This window comes from Callorhinchus milii, unplaced genomic scaffold, assembly GCF_018977255.1.
Source record: "Callorhinchus milii isolate IMCB2004 unplaced genomic scaffold, IMCB_Cmil_1.0 Scaffold9, whole genome shotgun sequence".
NCBI classification, from domain to species: Eukaryota; Metazoa; Chordata; class Chondrichthyes; order Chimaeriformes; family Callorhinchidae; genus Callorhinchus; species Callorhinchus milii.
The window spans coordinates 5949477-5966439 of NW_024704750.1; the positions used below are offsets into that span (position 1 = coordinate 5949477).

The 16963-nt window shown below is 38.3% G+C and overlaps 1 long non-coding RNA gene across 1 annotated transcript; it reads right to left on the bottom strand.

Moving 5' to 3' along the window:
* Positions 1 to 13003: 13003 nt before the first annotated feature.
* On the bottom strand, positions 13004 to 15363 carry LOC103175313. Its single transcript, XR_487459.2, has 2 exons — positions 14994 to 15363; positions 13004 to 13971 (listed from the first exon to the last, which is right to left on the bottom strand). It is a non-coding gene; the product is annotated as an uncharacterized LOC103175313 (long non-coding RNA).
* Between the last annotated feature and the right edge of the window lie 1600 nt (positions 15364 to 16963).

Below are 16963 nucleotides of genomic sequence, written 5' to 3' on the forward strand. Positions count from 1 at the left end.
GGGATGGGGGGGGGAAGGAGAGAAGAAAGAAGAGGAAGGGGAAGTTGATCAAATAGTTTTTTTTTTAAAAAAGTGCACTACAGCATTCAGTATCCTATCTGAACAGCTTGCCCCTTCATGTTATTTCAACCGTTTGTATTTAGACTAGAATCAGTTACTTGTGAAACAAACTGAAATGATCGATCCTATGGAAGTGAGACCCCTGTATAAAGTTTTTTTTAAACTTCCATTTAAAAATATTGTTGACTGAGTGCCATGGGAACTTACTCCCATGCTGTCAAACCTGTATATCTTCTACTGTTTGTGCTGATTCAGGTGCTTAGCTTTTCAAAGACAATGCATTGTAAGAAAAGAATCAATTCATTTCCCATCAGTTGTTATGGCCTTTAGACAGCAGAGGTTCAAACCTACAAACTAGCAACCTCTATATAAAGCATTATATTATAAAATCAGAGAGAGCTGTGTTAATGGAAGAGAATCACCAGTTGTATGTAGGCCAGTGAATGGAATTAATAACCTGTGTTAAGCCAGGAGTGCTGTGATTTGGAAATGATTTAAGTACTGTAGATCAGTTGTCAAACCACACTTAGGATTTCTCCACTGTAGAAAATACCACCACCTAAGAAGACTGTTTCTTAATCGATTAAGGCATTAAAGATATATGTTCATTTATTTTGGTTTCTTTCCAGTGAAGCTTAGATGGAGGCAGTTTTTGTTTGGGCGTACCTTGTTTAGCTGTAATTATTGTTAATACAGATGCAGTCTGTCCTGCACACATACTAGCTAAGTAAAAATGTTTGAGTTTGTAATTTAACAGTTGGGCACTGTGGGACAATATTCATTTAAGTATTGCAGTTTTTGTTTTTTTTGGAACTGTCAGCACTGTCCTTTGGAATGTAAATAATGTAACTTAGTTTTGCGGACATTATATTGTTATACAGGTTTTTCCATTTTTTTTAATGTCCTGTAATGAGCCAGGAGTTACAAAATCAATGTAAGTTGTCAACATTTAAGGTTCACTGATGTCTCCATTAAAGAAAAAAAACATTTGTGCATGTCACTTATCCATAATTGATCATTAAAATTCATATTTATTCAAAAATGCTCTACATGCACAGTCAGCATGTTCATGTGAACCATCTACAGCCAGGATGGGCAAAATCGTTAAGAGAAAGCGTTGCATTTAGCAGTTGCCAACCTGGCTCATTTGCCAGCATTCTTTGCCTCTGTCAGAAGGCTGTGTTTTCAAACCTTGTGTCAGTACATTAAGCTCAAAGTCTAGACAGACACTCCAGGGCCATGTTTGAGGAGAATTACATGATCAGACTTTAATGTTAACCTGAGGCTCGGGTGGTTGTTTAAGATCCTATGGAGGTTTTGTCCTGACCAGAAGTCGTCCAGATAAAATTGGGCATTCATGGCTGTTTGTAGGACATTGCTCTGCAAATTGGCTGCCACATTTGCATACAAATATTCACTACGCTTTACAGAAACTTTGAAGTGCTTTGAAACATCAACATTATATTCAAATGCAAAGATACTTATAGCAAGAAATCTCTATGCTTTGGGTGCAGAAATGGTTTGATTGAGGACCAAGATATTAAAGGTAAGAAGGTGCTCCTTATGGAATTTATAAGGGAGACCATGCAAGGTAACCTGCAGAAAGAATGGAACATTAATAGGGGATTTTACCCAGGTAATACTGGGAAAGTGATAGAGAATCCCAAAACTTTTTCAAGAAATTAGACAAGATTGCTTTTAGAACAATGTTGAACATACAATATTTCTGAGGCTAATCTTTAATATTCTAAATCTGATATATAGCTTGGAGATAAATCACTGAGAAGATATTACATATGAGAGGAAAGGATTAAATAAACTGATAGTATTGAAAAATAAATTAGCCTGGACTGTAATACAACATGGGTTTCATCACTAAAGAGTATAGCCTCGAGTGGTTTCATTACTTATTCAATGAAACGTTTCACTGGTTGTGATATCATGACCGTCTACTCCTTTCTTAATCCCTTCTGAAAGAAGCTGACTTGAACCAATGCAATAATATGCACCAACGTAGGTCTGTAATCTGGATCACCCAGCTCGTTTCCTGGGGAACCCAGCTCTAGTGTGCAGCCTTGAATTTAATACCAGGAGGTTGTCTTGGGCTCTTTTGTATAAATGTATTCTTTGAATGCTAGGGATTCTAGTCCTGCTTCAGTGGACATTGAATGACTGCAAATAGCACATTTCTGACAGTGATCGCTAAGACAACCGAAAGCAAAATGCCAAAAATCTGTTTTCTATCCCAGAACAGAACAACAAAGCCATTTAGTAGAAATAAAATGTGTTAGTAATTGAATTTAAGATAAACTTTAAGATTAAATCTTGTAGAATGTAATGACCACTTCAGTGAAATATGTGGAATTTTGGGTCATGTTGCAAGTTTTGTCTATTGGTAAAGGAATGGAGGAACCATAGGAATTAGAACCGCAGCATTTTACAGCACAGAAGAAAGCCGTTCAGCCCATTGTATCTGTGCTGGTAAAGGCAGCAAAGGCAAGGTGAATGCCTTGTTAACTTAACCTTTTTAAAAAAAACTTCACTGACCCAATGCTTTTAACTATCTGATGCTTTAGTTTAACCGTTGTAATGCCTGATCAATACAAATGAGCTAACCAATACCTCAAGTGATGACACTTCTGCTGGCTCAAAATACTTGCAATTTTGGAACAGGATGTCCCCACACTTGAATTTTTCATAATTGAGAAACATGCGTGGCATATCCCAACATAATAAATTTGAAGTCTGGCAATCATTCAGAGGCTTCATAAAACTAGTTTCAAGGTCAGCCCAACATGACTTGAGACTGAACATGTCATACAGTACATTCCATTTCTATTATTGAGTATGGAATGTGTAATCCCCAAATGTTCCTCTTAACATTGGAGATTTCAGTTTTGTCATTGTATTACTTTAAAAAAGGGCAAAGGATTGTGAAAAAAAAAACTGGATACTTTTCCACTGGAAAAATGGGGCATTTATTCTGAACAGTTATGACTAAACTGTAGGACTTTGGAGTCCTGTAGCTCAGTGGTTAGAGCACTCGCTTTGCAAGTGAGAGACCTGAGTTCAATTCCAGGCAGAGGGCGAAACCTTGGGCAAGTTTCCTTACTCCACACAGAGCCTAATAATAATCCCTCCAAAACCAAAAACAATAATAAATTGGTCATTTTCAATCTACGACTGTTTGTGGGACATTGCTGTGCGCAATTGGCTGCAGCGTTCGCCCACAAATATACAGTCAATTCACTTTACAGTGTGTTCTGTGAAGCGCTTTGGGACGTCCTCCCGACGTGAAAAGCGCTATATCAAATGCAAGGATTATTATTATTATTAACTCATGTTTGTAGTTTTGCTGCCATTTTATTTTGATTAATTCCTTGATGTGTTAATACCAACAACTTGCATTTTTATAGTGCCCTTCATGCATAGTAGCATCTCAGAACGCTGGATAAGTTAAGATTAAGATAAATCAATATGGCCCTGTGCCGTATCTGAAATACTTATTCTTTATTTGAATGAGATTCAGATTGCCCATTCCAGAGTGGAAATACCTTGCTTCTCAAGGCTGATATATTTAATATCTGTAATTCTTCCTACCTCCTTCCCCTCTGCCATTCCCTGCCGCATATAAAAAGAAAAAGGGATTTGTGATGAAAGCATATTGAATCGGGTGAGGGGAACTTGCAAGAATTGGAAGGTTATAAACAATATATATTTATAGAGGGCAGTTGATCAACCATGTGTTAAGAGCCAATCGAGCAATGGGTACTTAATATAAGTGAAAGAGCTCATCATTGCTGATTATACCCAGAAGGTGTAATTAGTTGTCAGTTGAAAAGGTCACTAATTTAATTGCACTATTTTAAGAAAAGAAAGTGTGTGTGAGAGGGAGAGAGGGGGTGGGTGTGTTGGAATGCGGAGTGAAAAATGATCTGGTTCTGTTTTAGCTCATTGTTCAAAGCTCTACCTCAGACACAAAGCTTCCCATTTTACCTTCTCGATCCGTACCCATGGATATTCTTTCACGATGTACAAATCATCTACCATTCTTTAGTTCATATATGCAATTCAGATTTTTTTGAATGCTATTTATCCTCCTTAAGCTCGTCACCTGCCACATAGTTTTATCACTAAAGTATAAAGTATTAACAATGCTGTCCTCTTGAGTCCTTTATAAAAAAAAATGTGAAAAGCCAGAGGAGGTTGTCCAGATCTGGACCTTGTGTATGATATGGGACAGTTCTGGACTGTTTCGCCCACAAAATACAGTCACTCCACTTTACAATATATTCTGTGAGGCGCTTTGAGACGTTTCAGTCACGTGATAAGGCGCTACATCAAATGCAAGGATTATTATTATTGCTAACAATTCACTGCTCCAAATATAGCTTTTCTTCCATTTATCAGTGTCATTTTTCCCCTACTTTTGAGTTCATTTTCAATCCAACTAACTACAATAATTTGCTATTAACTCCATGAGCTTTAGGCTTTTTTAAAAGCCTTCACAGTTTAGCTGTGGTTTAGAAGATCTCACTCCCTGAATGTGGGTCAGCCTGTTCCCTTCTCAAATATAACCTATTTTTCAAAGCTCGCTGTCGAGCTACTTCAATTTTTATTAGCATTTCACAATCTGTTAACAACCTGTTAGTTGCCGTTTTGTGCATTCAGCTGGATTTGAATGACATTATTTTCGTGGGCAGGTTATTCAAACCCAACCCGATAGTGTCAAACACAAGACATAACCACCTTTGCATTTTTTTGTTTTTATTTCAGATACTCCTGTATTTTTTAATGTAGAATATACAATGCTTTCATGTTGCACATGTACTGCTTTAAAACATTTTACATTCAGTTGGTGTTATTGATTTGCTCCAAATTATTTTCAAATAATAACTAAGATGTTAGATGATAGTTCCTGACAGAGTTAAATTGTCACAATCGAGCTCGATTGTACACAGCAGTACTGACCTTCAGCTATCTGTGATGGAGGCAGTGCTAAGTAGGACAATTTTCTAACCAGTAAAATAAGTAGAGATGATAATAGTTGTGAACATGCAAATAGTTATTTGCTGCATTGAATCAACTAAAGATTATATCAGTGTGTGGTGGGAAAATAGCTAGAACATAATTGAAATTTGAACACTGGCTATTGTTTGATTAAAATTATAATCATAGATGTCAGCCGAGCCCAGTGTTAGTGCTCTCACCTGAGTCAGAGGGCTATAGGTTCAAGTCCTACGTCAGCACTTGAGTTTAGACTGACACTCCAACGTTGTGCTGGGGGAATGCTGCATGGACTGGGACACAGCAGCTAAACTGTTAAACAGGTCCTATGTCAGTTAATGTGGACATTAAAGATGTGCTCCGCCACTGTGAAGCGGTCTGAGATGCCACTCTGCAACGAGGGGTGCTATATAAATGCAAATTGTTGTTATTCGAAAAGAGAAGCGAGTTTCTCCTAATGTCCTGGTGAACCATCCTCCAGATAAAAATCGGTCCTTTATTTCATGGCTGTTTGTGAGACATTGATGCGTGCAAATTGGCTACCTTGTATGCCTGGAAATACACAGTCACTATACCAATATAATCCAGTGAAGCATTATTGAGATGTGTTGATGATGTGATAAGAAGTTATATCAAATGCAAGGATTATCGTTTGATTGTGCAAAATGAAAGCTATTGAAAGTTCTATATTCTCAATGCTCCTCTGTTGCCAGTTTTTCACAGTGCAATATTGTTCTGCGGATGAAGGCATAGTTAAGAACCTTTTGGAATTTTGATCGAGTGAGCGGAGAAGAATGATACACTTCGTAATTCGCTAATACAGTCAAACTGAATTTGTTTTCTCCTGAGACATCACAAACACAGGATGAGTGCTGCAGCAAGATTAATCTGGGATCACGGTAAATTTATTGCTTGGAGATATGGCAATGGATTCTGACAACGAGATAGGCCACGTGGGAATGAGATAAATGAGAGATTCTTTGCACATGTCCTAAAGCTTAGATGTTTAAGAAAATGGAGATCCAATGCATTGATGCAGTCTCACAGGGTAATATTTTCTAGTACTGCAACATCGCTCTTGGATTTGTGACTCATTCTGATAGATGCTCAAGTCTTTTTCCATGAGGTTTGGTCTTCCTCAGAGAAATAGTCGTAGCATTGAGCTGTACTTGCATAGGTGACCTGAAGATTTTTTTAAAAAAAATTGATATACTTTACTTTCTGTTGTCTCTTTCATTCTGCCTTCCTTCCACTGAGCAATATGGATTGCGGATTATGTATTATCGATCATCACTTTGAACCATTCTGAAATTTTTCCTTTAGTCCTCAAACAAACTTCTGTTTCCTTGTACAAATCCTTTCAATAATCTGGTAATGTTTCCAGTTACTTTACAGAGTGTTCCGTCAACTCCGCACCGAATCACATGCCTGCTTAAAGTCTATGAAAATAAGAGTATGCTGTCTGCCAGACTCTTAGCTTTTTCACTCAGGCCTCAGCTTAAAGATTTGGACAACGCAACCACAACTCCCTCTGAAGCCTTGCTGGCTTGTGTGTAGCCTACCACTCAGGTGTTGTGTCCTATGCAGGATCATTTCCTAGCACACCAAGCGGATTGCCTTTGGAGTTCTTATCTACTTCCCATCACACTTCTCTAGTGAAGCTATTACTTTTAGTTCCAAACCTCAAAGAGTCAGGTTGAGTATTTGTCCCTCAGATCCCTGCACAATTAGTGTGACAAAAATGTCAGCAGAGATGGAGCTATAGAACGGCCAATTGAAAGGTAACATTGGAAGAAACCTTGAAGGAGAGATCATTAGCAGTGTATGGCTTCGGGAAGAAGCCAAAGAGGAAGAAGAAAATTTGACTCAAAATGGGGCAACACAAAATAATTGTATATCAGAACATGTTGAGACCCAATAGCAACAATTTTGATTATGGAAACTTGACTTGGTTTTGTTGCTTACCTGCTGTAACTAGACCACTCCACAAGAGCATGCTACAAACTGCATTGCATTTCATTTCTATGCTTCGGCTTGGATTGTGTTATTTGCAATTAGATCTTTGATCACTAACTTTCCAACCAGAGGTTGCATTGTGGAACTGTCTGGGTGGGACCTGCTCTGGTAATTTGGTCTGTACGATGTCATGTTCACAAACAGCATTTTATGTGGCAGCACTGAACCTAACCTGCTGCAAGCAGTCAGTATGAAGAACGACCCACATAATCAGGAGCCTGCTGCCAGTGTAAAACTATGATGGTAAATATGATGATAGCCTCTGGCCTCATCTCTACTGTCTTCGGATTCGACTACTGCTCTGAGGGAATAGACTGTCCTGAATCTCCAGATTCATGTGAAGCGTAAGAAGTCTCTGGGTATGTCAAAGGAGGAGGAGGAGAGTCATTAAACATATTAACCTAAGCCATTTTTTCTAGATAGCACAGCTTGGAGTTAAGGCTTTGAACAAGACCTCTCAGAAATAAATAATAATAATCCTTGCATTTGATATAGCACCTTATCATGTCTTCTAGACGTCTCAAAGCGTTTCACAGAAAAGACTGTAAAGTGAATTGACTATATTTGTGGGAGAAACGCAGCAGCCAATTGCACACAGCAGTGTCCCACAAATAGTTGTCCATTGAAGTGACCAACATTATTATTGGGTTTTTTTTTCTTGAGGGATTATTATCAGGCGTGTGGAGTAAGGAAACTCGCCCAAGGTTTCACCCTGCCGGGAATTGAACCCAGGTCTCTCGCTTGCGAGGTGAGCGCTCTAACCACTGAGCAACAGGTCTTCTATGAGTCCTCTGGTTGGGCAGGGCGGTAATTGCCTTCTCTCTCACAGATACATATAGGGCAATGAGGAGATAGATGGAGTCTCCGCTAACTACCCAAACATCAAACGTACTTGCCTACTGATTATAGGTAATATTTAACATTCCCATTCCCTTCTCTTCCTTGCTCAGCCCACTATATTCAACTGATAATAATAATAATCCTTGCATTTGATACAGCACCATTCACGTCAAGAGAATGTCTCAAAACGCTTCACAGAATGCATAGTAATGTGTAGTGACAGTACTTGTTGCAGGCGCAAAGGATAAATTAAGCCAACCCTGCACCCATATGTAGTGCTACCCATCTGTTCCGATTGTGAGTGCACAGAGTATGATCTTACCCAATGTAGTGTCAGTGATACACATTTGCACGCTTTGAAGATGACGATACAATTCCTATAGAAAATATAATTGTTAAGGTTAGGAATTCACAATGCTTTTCATAATGCACCTGTACTGATCTGGTAACGTTATTGATTGCCTTCCAGCTGGAACCAGTTCACACTACACAGTAGCCAGCCTGTTGAACTGGTTTGAATGGATATCAATTAGAATTCAGATCATGGAGCGTTGGTGGTTTTTAGTTTCGTATTTTCAGCTCTATTGATATATTTCTGAACAAAGTCGTGTTGCAATGCTCTGCGGAGGTGTGCATTTTATTTTATTATTTTAACCACAGCATCTCCAAAATCTGCTTCGGAAATTCATTAACCCCTGGAAAAGGAAATGTAAACCTAATTTATTGGAATCCAAGCGTCATAGTTTTGACCTTGCAGTCTGTTTCCCAAAGAGTTGGAGGTGAATGGAATGATTAAGCACAAAGGACAGCTTTTGTGGCGTTAAATCTCTGTTTGTTCATTTGCATCTTGTCACGTTTCCTGGCAACGGTTTTGCCAATGTATGGTTACACATGAAGGGGAGGGGAAACAAGAGCTAACTTGTGCATGTGGTTAAACATTAATTTAGCGGACTATTGGTGCGCTCTCAAGTAAATACATTTGTGTTAAATTGATTTTGCTGATGTCAGAAGGAAGTTTGTACATTTAGTTTTAGTTACTGAATGCTTTAAGTGTTAACCAAATGAAATTAATAAATATTTACATGCCATCAATGACCTAATAAATCTTCGCTCCCCAAAGACCCAATGGTTAATGCACCCCATGATGTGCCTCTCAGCCACACAGGTTAGTAAGAGTCGGGGATTCAATCAAAAATCTGCACTAAATTAGTTGATCTCAGTCAGGGCTACAGCTGAAATACAGCAATTGGCTGTCGCTAATGTAGTGAAGCAAAAAAATAAGCCAGGGTGTCTTCTTGTGATACATGTCCTGTATCCTCAGCTGGAAACACACATGTACAGATGTTCAGCTAAGGATAGTCAGGCTCACATCTGAAGGTTGCTATGGCAAAATAGACAGAGAGAACTTATTAGACTTGTGTGATGAATGGGTCTTTGGCTAATATTCACCACCGCCAGCAGAACTGTACTCAATGTGACCCTGCCTTCAGGGGAAGAGAAGAGAGTTACAGCGACAAATCAAAGACAAAATTGGTGGAAGAAATAATCTCCGATAAAAGTATCCACAATCCGATGGTTTGAGCCTGCCCTGAAAACAACCACATAATCCTAATGAACACTGTCTTCATCAAAAGTGCTTGGGCAAACTTCATCTTAGTGTGGAAATGCATTATTGTGTACCTTTAGACAAAATTATGGATTGTTTGTTCTGCCTTCTTTCTTCCCCCCTCCCCCCCATAAATGAAAGGCACTGCATCAAATGCAAATATTACTTTATTATATGCAGGGCAGGCAATATCTAGATCTGGATAAATGATGGCTGCTTGGTTTTAATGGAACAATAACTAAGAAATCCTAGTGTTGCCTGTGAATCCTGCATTGCCATGCCAACAGGTCAAGCTTGAATAATAGTACAGAACCAGCTTTGTTTCGGCTGGGCTTTCTCAAAGCACATTAAAGTATTTCTTTCCTGTGCTAAAAGCTTAAATTTTCCTATCAATTAGTTTTAATTAAATCTCAAGTCAGTCAGCTGAGAAAAACTTTGCACAAATCGGTCAGATTTGTTCAAGAATTTCAGCATCGAGACAAAAACAAAGCTAACGCTTGCTCCCCCTACCCCCACCCGTCCTCTCCAGAAAGCGCTGACTTAAGATGGAAAAAGGTTCCCCAGGCGCCATCTGCACTCTGGCATCTCATTCAACTAGTCATTCTTCACGTCTCAGGCCAGACAGACGGGGCAGAAATCTGCTCATTGACTTAGAATAGGGAGAGAACTCTATCCTCCAGTGCCTTCTTAGACGACCTGATCATGCACGTAATAATACAGAAGTTGAATTCACCACACATAACTAACTAGCTTTCTTTGAGGAGACAGGCCATTCACTTGTCATTGAATTTAGTTGCTGTGAAAATAAATCACATCGTTACCAAAACTAAAGCAAAATCAACACTAATGTTTGACAATACAAAATGACAATGTCAGTTGAAGCTATATTGATGTCTTTCAGCATTTTCCCAATGTTTTATAACAGGATAATAATAACTACTAAACGTCAACATAGTTTAGCTGTCTTAAAGATGTTGCAAAGTTAAAATTTTACAACAATATTATTGCATTGCAACATCCTTAAAATTAAACTGTCTAAATCGAAATTGTGACCTTTTAAAAAGTAAACCTTTTAATGTTAAGGTTTGATACAATTCCCTGTTGAATAAAACAAAAGTACACTCAATAGAAATGATAGCTTAAAAGGCCAATGGAACAAACCACTGGAGCTACCTATTCTAATCTCAATCCTCTCTCATCGCCTGTCCTTTTTTGAATTGTGTCTCTTCAACTAATATATAATAAGCAATTTTCTTTAAATGTTATGATTTAGACAAAAAAAACCTTCTAATCTTCCCTTTAACTTTTTCAGCAAAACCCTGTTGTGAAATCCCATTACAGGTTTACCAATCAGCGGGACTAATCCTTCATAAGTTATCCTCTTGAAACCTTTCAGAACTGTGAACAAGTCAATTAAATCTCTTTTTTTTGGAAAAAAAAGCACATCTCTGTTATAGTAAAACATCTACAGATATTTTCAGCCAATTATAATATTGCAAGCTTTGTCCCTGTGAACTTACTGTACTATCTAGGGCTTTGATATATATTTTATAAAGTGGTTTCCAGAACTGTGTGCAGTATTCCAGCAGCAGCCTAATCAATGTCTTGCATAAATCTAGCCTCACTTTCTGGCTTTTGTATCCTATGCCCTTATAAATAAAACTAGGAGTCCCACATGCCTTTTTATAGCCTTTTCTAAGTCAATAGAGTTGCACAGGCTGGATGAGTAGCACTGTATCCTGCTCTTTCCATAGGATACTGCAGAATCCTGTCTCCCATATTTGGGTAGTTATTGCAGACAATAGCAGATTGCTTCCCCACAACGTAAAATGGGGGCACCAATTCACTCTGGGCAACAATTTAGCATAAAACCCCCACCCATTTAAAACTTTGTTGAGGCTTAAACAGGAGGATGGGATCTTGGCAGGGATTATAATAATAATCCTTGCATTTGATACAGAGCCTTATCAAATCTTTGAGACGTCTCAAAGCGCTTCACAGAAGGGCTTCAGTGTAGCTGCCGCATTTCACCCACAAATATACAGTCAATTCACTTTACAGTCTGTTCTGTGAAGTGCTTTGGGACATCTAGAAGACGTGAAAAGCGCTATATCAAATGCGAGGATTATAATAAGAGGATTGGAATGGGCTCTGTTCCATAATAAACAAAGTCCGTACCATTCCACAGCCTATGTGAGGGATGGGAGGTGACCCGCTCACGTGTTAGTGCCAAAGTGTCTGGCTGCGGAAGCAAGGGAGAGCTAGGTCCGTGAGGGGCTATCAAAGGCTGTGTAGAAAGCGAGGTGGAAGCTGCAGGATGCCAGGAACAGGCTCTGCCAATGCTTGAGCTGAATACTAGGAGGTTCTGTAAGAGGTAGGATGTTGCCTTGACTGTGAAGAAGTACCCATCCCTGATGGCTCGGACCATATTTCATCACTATTTCATCACGTGGGCTCTATGCTTTACCATCCACTGTGTCAGTGAACCACAGTAAAGCTGCACTGCCTCCTGTGAGACTCCCACATACCTGAAAATATTTATTATGCCACCAGGTGGCATTCAGACAAATTATAATGTTTTGTATTTCTTTAAGATGATCAAATATAACACAACCTTGGGGAGATATTCCACCTGGCTCTAGATTTACTCTATTTATGTAGCAGGTTAAAGCGTCCAGAATTTGGCAAACTGTTGAATTTAATCTCAACTTTGAAGTCGGTTTTCGGTCAACATTTGACACTGTGGACCACTCTATCCTCCTCCACCGCCTCTCCCCTCACCTTAAACTTCAAGGTTCTGTCCTTGAATGGTTCAGATCCTACCTCTCATCCCGGTTCCACTTTGTCTCCACAAATGGCTTCTCCTCCAGGCCCCGCACCATCTCGTGCTTCATGTCCCCCACCCGGCTTGCCCCACCATCCGTGGTTGCGCCTTCAGTCTCTCTGCCCCCGCTGTTTGGAACTCCGTCCCACATTCCCTTCGCCTCGCTCCCTCCCTTGCCTCCTTCAAGACCCTGCTCTTCGACCGTGCCTTTGGCCACCCTCCCACCCTCTCTGCCTTCCCTGATCCCACCGCCACTGATCCCAAACCACCCCCAATCGGGTCCTCAACCCACATTCAACAATGTGGATCTCATCTTATCAATAGGGATGTGATACCTGATAATTTTTGTGCGTTTTAAAATAGTGGAGTGGAGATCTATTTCATCCAGCCAGTATATATAAGACTATTTAATGAAATCCACTTCAGGATAATTCACCAGTGTTCTGTTCAATGCATTTCCACCATAAAATATGAACATGTCTTTATGGGCTGGAACAAAACTTGACCGCATTTCATTGCCTTACTGATGTTGAAATAACATGACCTGGAATACTGTACTGATTTCATTGACAAGATTAGCCCATGAAATTTATTCATCTGCTTTAGACTTTGGTGAGGGAATTGTGAAATTATCCAAGCTGATTTCTTTCTGTCTTAAAACTATTTTATTTAGCAGTCGTAAATCTAAAAAACGAACACACAATTGTAGAGTTCAGCTTCAGATATCTTCCTGAAAAAGCTCGTCACACTCCATATTAAAGTTTAATACAAAACAGAGCAAAAACAAATAAAATCCCACATGTAAACCAAACTAAAATGATTAGAACACAATTAAAAATGTTAAAACATAATTTCACACACACACACACACACATTATACAATATTAAAACTGATCATAGAAAATAAAACCACAAATTATTTCAAAAGTAGTAAAAAATATTGTTGTAACAGAAATATGAGAGAAATCTATTAAATTTCATAGTGCAAGGTGTACATAAAAGTGCGTGTTGAGATTAATGCAATCAGTCAGTGGTTTCAGCCATCAGAAGGTTTGACCTGCAAACCACCACGAGGTAGATAAATCAAAACTGTTGTAAAACCCAGTTGATACCAAAGTTTTGCCATCTAATAATCCGTTTTCTTAGTTGTTCGTGAAATCGACATTTTTTTTTAAAAAAATCATTATTTCTTACAAAATCATCTAGGTTAAAGGTTTTTTTGTTAAAAAAATACAGTAATCAGTTGCCAATGGAAGAAATGCTTCTAATTTTATGATCAAAAGCTTGACAAGTATCTTTGATGGCACCTGTAAGATATTTGAACAGTGTTATTTTCTATCAACCTTCCTTACAAAATCATTTATTTAAAAATACTGCTAGCTTCAGAGTCGCATAAAGGTAGAAAGCAGTGCACTGAAACACTCCCAGTATAGTCTGGGATAATGCATGTTAAATTTCCTCTATCTACACTGTTCTATTCTCGTTCTAAGTTGCATTGCTGTTCAAAGGCACTGAGTGGAGGACAGGAGTTGCCCTTGGAGTTTGGATAAGAAACAGTCGAGAGAAACTCAACCATTGCACTTCCTTAGCATGGCAATAGCAGCATCAATGGGTCTTGCTTGTGAAAGTTGATGCGAGCCCCAGGAAAACAAATTGGAAAGATAGGTTGGGGGGAGAGAACACGTTATATAAGGCAATAATAATCCAATAAAACAATGCTAGCATACATAGAGCACATGATTACACAATTGCTCGTGTTGAAATGCAAGCAGTTAAACGACAGAATTAAATTAGACATGGTTTGGTTCAAATAATCAGATTCTAGCTATATACGAAATTCTCCGAAATTGAATTAGATATATCAAAATAAATTTTGTTCTCACATCACTCGTTGCTACCATAAATGTGTTTATGTTCAAATTAACAAATAGTTGCATCAGGAATTATAGACTAACGTTTTTTCTTTAAATGGAATCAGGTTAGCATGAAAGAAGAAAAAATATTGTTTAGCCCAACCATCCACTCTCTTTGCGGACTGTGCAAAACCTGTTGGGACGTCCTCCCGATGTGAAAGGAGCTACACAAATGTTATACAAATGGAATCTTGTTGTTGTGGTTATTGCAGATTCCTTGCAATGGTAAAATTCTGCCTGGTTCTTGAGAACAATAAAAGAAAATCTCCCAAGACATTCACCTGTCTCTATTAAGAATCTCTGGCCATCTTTCCTCCTCGGACAAGATTCCTTCTCACTGACCAGGCCCCGCAAGCAAATGCAGTAAATAAAATGCAGGCTAAAATTCCTTTTAATCTCTAGTCTTGATTGAGGTTGGTTAATTTTAAGTATTTGTCCTTTAGCTCCATAGTTGTAGTATGAGTGAAACAATCTAATTTTGGCTCATCTCTGATTCTCAGCAAGCTACAGACCAAGATCAAGCCCATACTCAAATTCTGCTTTTTTAAAAAAAACATAAACACTATTGAAATACTTACAACTTTTGCGGATTCCTCCCCTGGGAAATGTTCTGCACTTTTTAAACATTGACATAGTTGAGTCTTAGTAATAAATCCTAGGGATTTAAATGCTTCGTTGAAAATGTGAAGCTTCTCACAGCAACTAAAGGAAAGCATTTTCAATTTACCTTCATAGGACGTTGCAGGTCTTTGCTTGATTCCTGGGAGGATCTGGTTGCACTTCAAGGTTTGAATTTCTGTGGGAAAAGTGGGAAACTGAAAATACAACCCATTGCCATTCCAACCGGAGCCCAGCCCTCTAATCTGTCTAATATGAGCACAGTGTTGCCAATTGCACCTGTATATACAAATTGCACAGATTTTGTTCACAGCAGCCTTTCAGATTTCTAAATTGGAACAAATTTTAACCCAGTTGCTACCAGTCCATATTTAGCTACCACTGGAGGCTAACTCACATGAAGGAGTCACAGCCATTGACTGTAACAGCTCATGTGGAACACAATTCCCATGAGGGTCAAGTGAGAAATGAACTCTAGCGCCCATAGTTATATTTCAATAAAAAAATAACCAATTTATTTACATGCACCCATGTTTCAAATTAGTATTTGTTAATTGTAACACAGGAAGGTCTGTAAAAGCTACCTTTTGCTGCATGTTGATATGCTGAATAGTTAGCTCCACTGTGCATAATGTCTGAAAAGTAGCTGCAGTCCTAGTTTCCAGATATCAATAAGATTTGGGGATATGTTCTCCTCGGATTTAAGATATTAAGGGTGGAAATTTAACCCCCATTCTAATACAGACAGTTACTCTGTTAATGCTTGTACTACACGTATTGCAAATATACTAAGGCACATTACCTTATGCTTTATTTTGTATCAATGTTCTGCGGGTCACACTCTGGCTTTGTGCATTCAAGAATTTGCACTGTAGGGCTAATTTGGTTCCAAATTGATTTTAGGAATTTAAGAGAATATATGGCATTGTGTAAATAAGACCAGATACCTCAGCCAGGAAGCTATACAACAGTTCAGATTGTAAGTGTATTTTTTTTTTGATCTCAGCAGATCAGAGGTCTGTGGTGCAGTATAGAGCACTGCGCCAATGCAGTAGGCATGTCCCAGTCTGCCTTATACTGAATATTCTGATCTCAACACAACCACATCCATAACCAGTACCGAGCAGCACTGACAAGGATAAACCACCATTGAACTGAATGTGACCTTGAAAGTTATTTTTCCAATTTGATGCCCTTTCTACCAGTCAATAAGGAGAATCATTCATTCAACCTTTATCCTTCATGGAATGCAGCATTACAAGTGTTAAAAACTAAAAAGATTAATTTTAGATAGGGGCTGTAGAGTTGTTTACATTTTCCTTGCTGCAAAGCAAGCTTTCTGGAAAATGAACCATTCGCGAGCACTTTAAGATAGCAACCACATGCACAATTTAAAGGCTGTTCAAGAAAGCACTTAGCATTGAAATTAACATGAGCAGAAGCATTTTAGTGTGTTTATACCCACCTCACAAATTCAACGCCTTATTCTTATGCAAAGTGAAGTCAAGTTAAAGTTTCAAACAGTTTAAATCTTAGTTTATCTAACATTACAGCACCATTGTAGAGTAAAAATTAAAAAATCCAGATCTTTCTATGTAATGAATTTCCAGGGAACCCCAATGATAAGCCGTGAATGAAATACAATTGTACAATTTAATGTTGGATCTCAAACTGCATTTCTTAAATTGAATGTTAAATTAAATCTTTCTACCAAAGCAGCTAAAGTGATTCGTTTGAGAGTTTAAAATTCTTATAGAGTTGTCACATTTACCCAGCTCAGCAGTACTGCTTGTGTTGCAAATTGCATACAGATCAGCTTAATTTTTTAAAAGTTTAAATATTTGTTCTGGAATTTAAATAGCTTATATATAAAAAGCTAATTTTCATTAACATATGCTTATAAAAATAGAAATAGTTCCCTTGATGCATTGCTTAAGAGGAACTAGGGACCCAACATGGCTTAGGATATAAACCAAGTAACTTAATTAACATGGTGCTCTATTAGTTGGACATTTGTGAACACCATTAGTTCCACATGTGGCAAGTTGATGGATAACTTAGTAAGTTAAAAAGAAATAA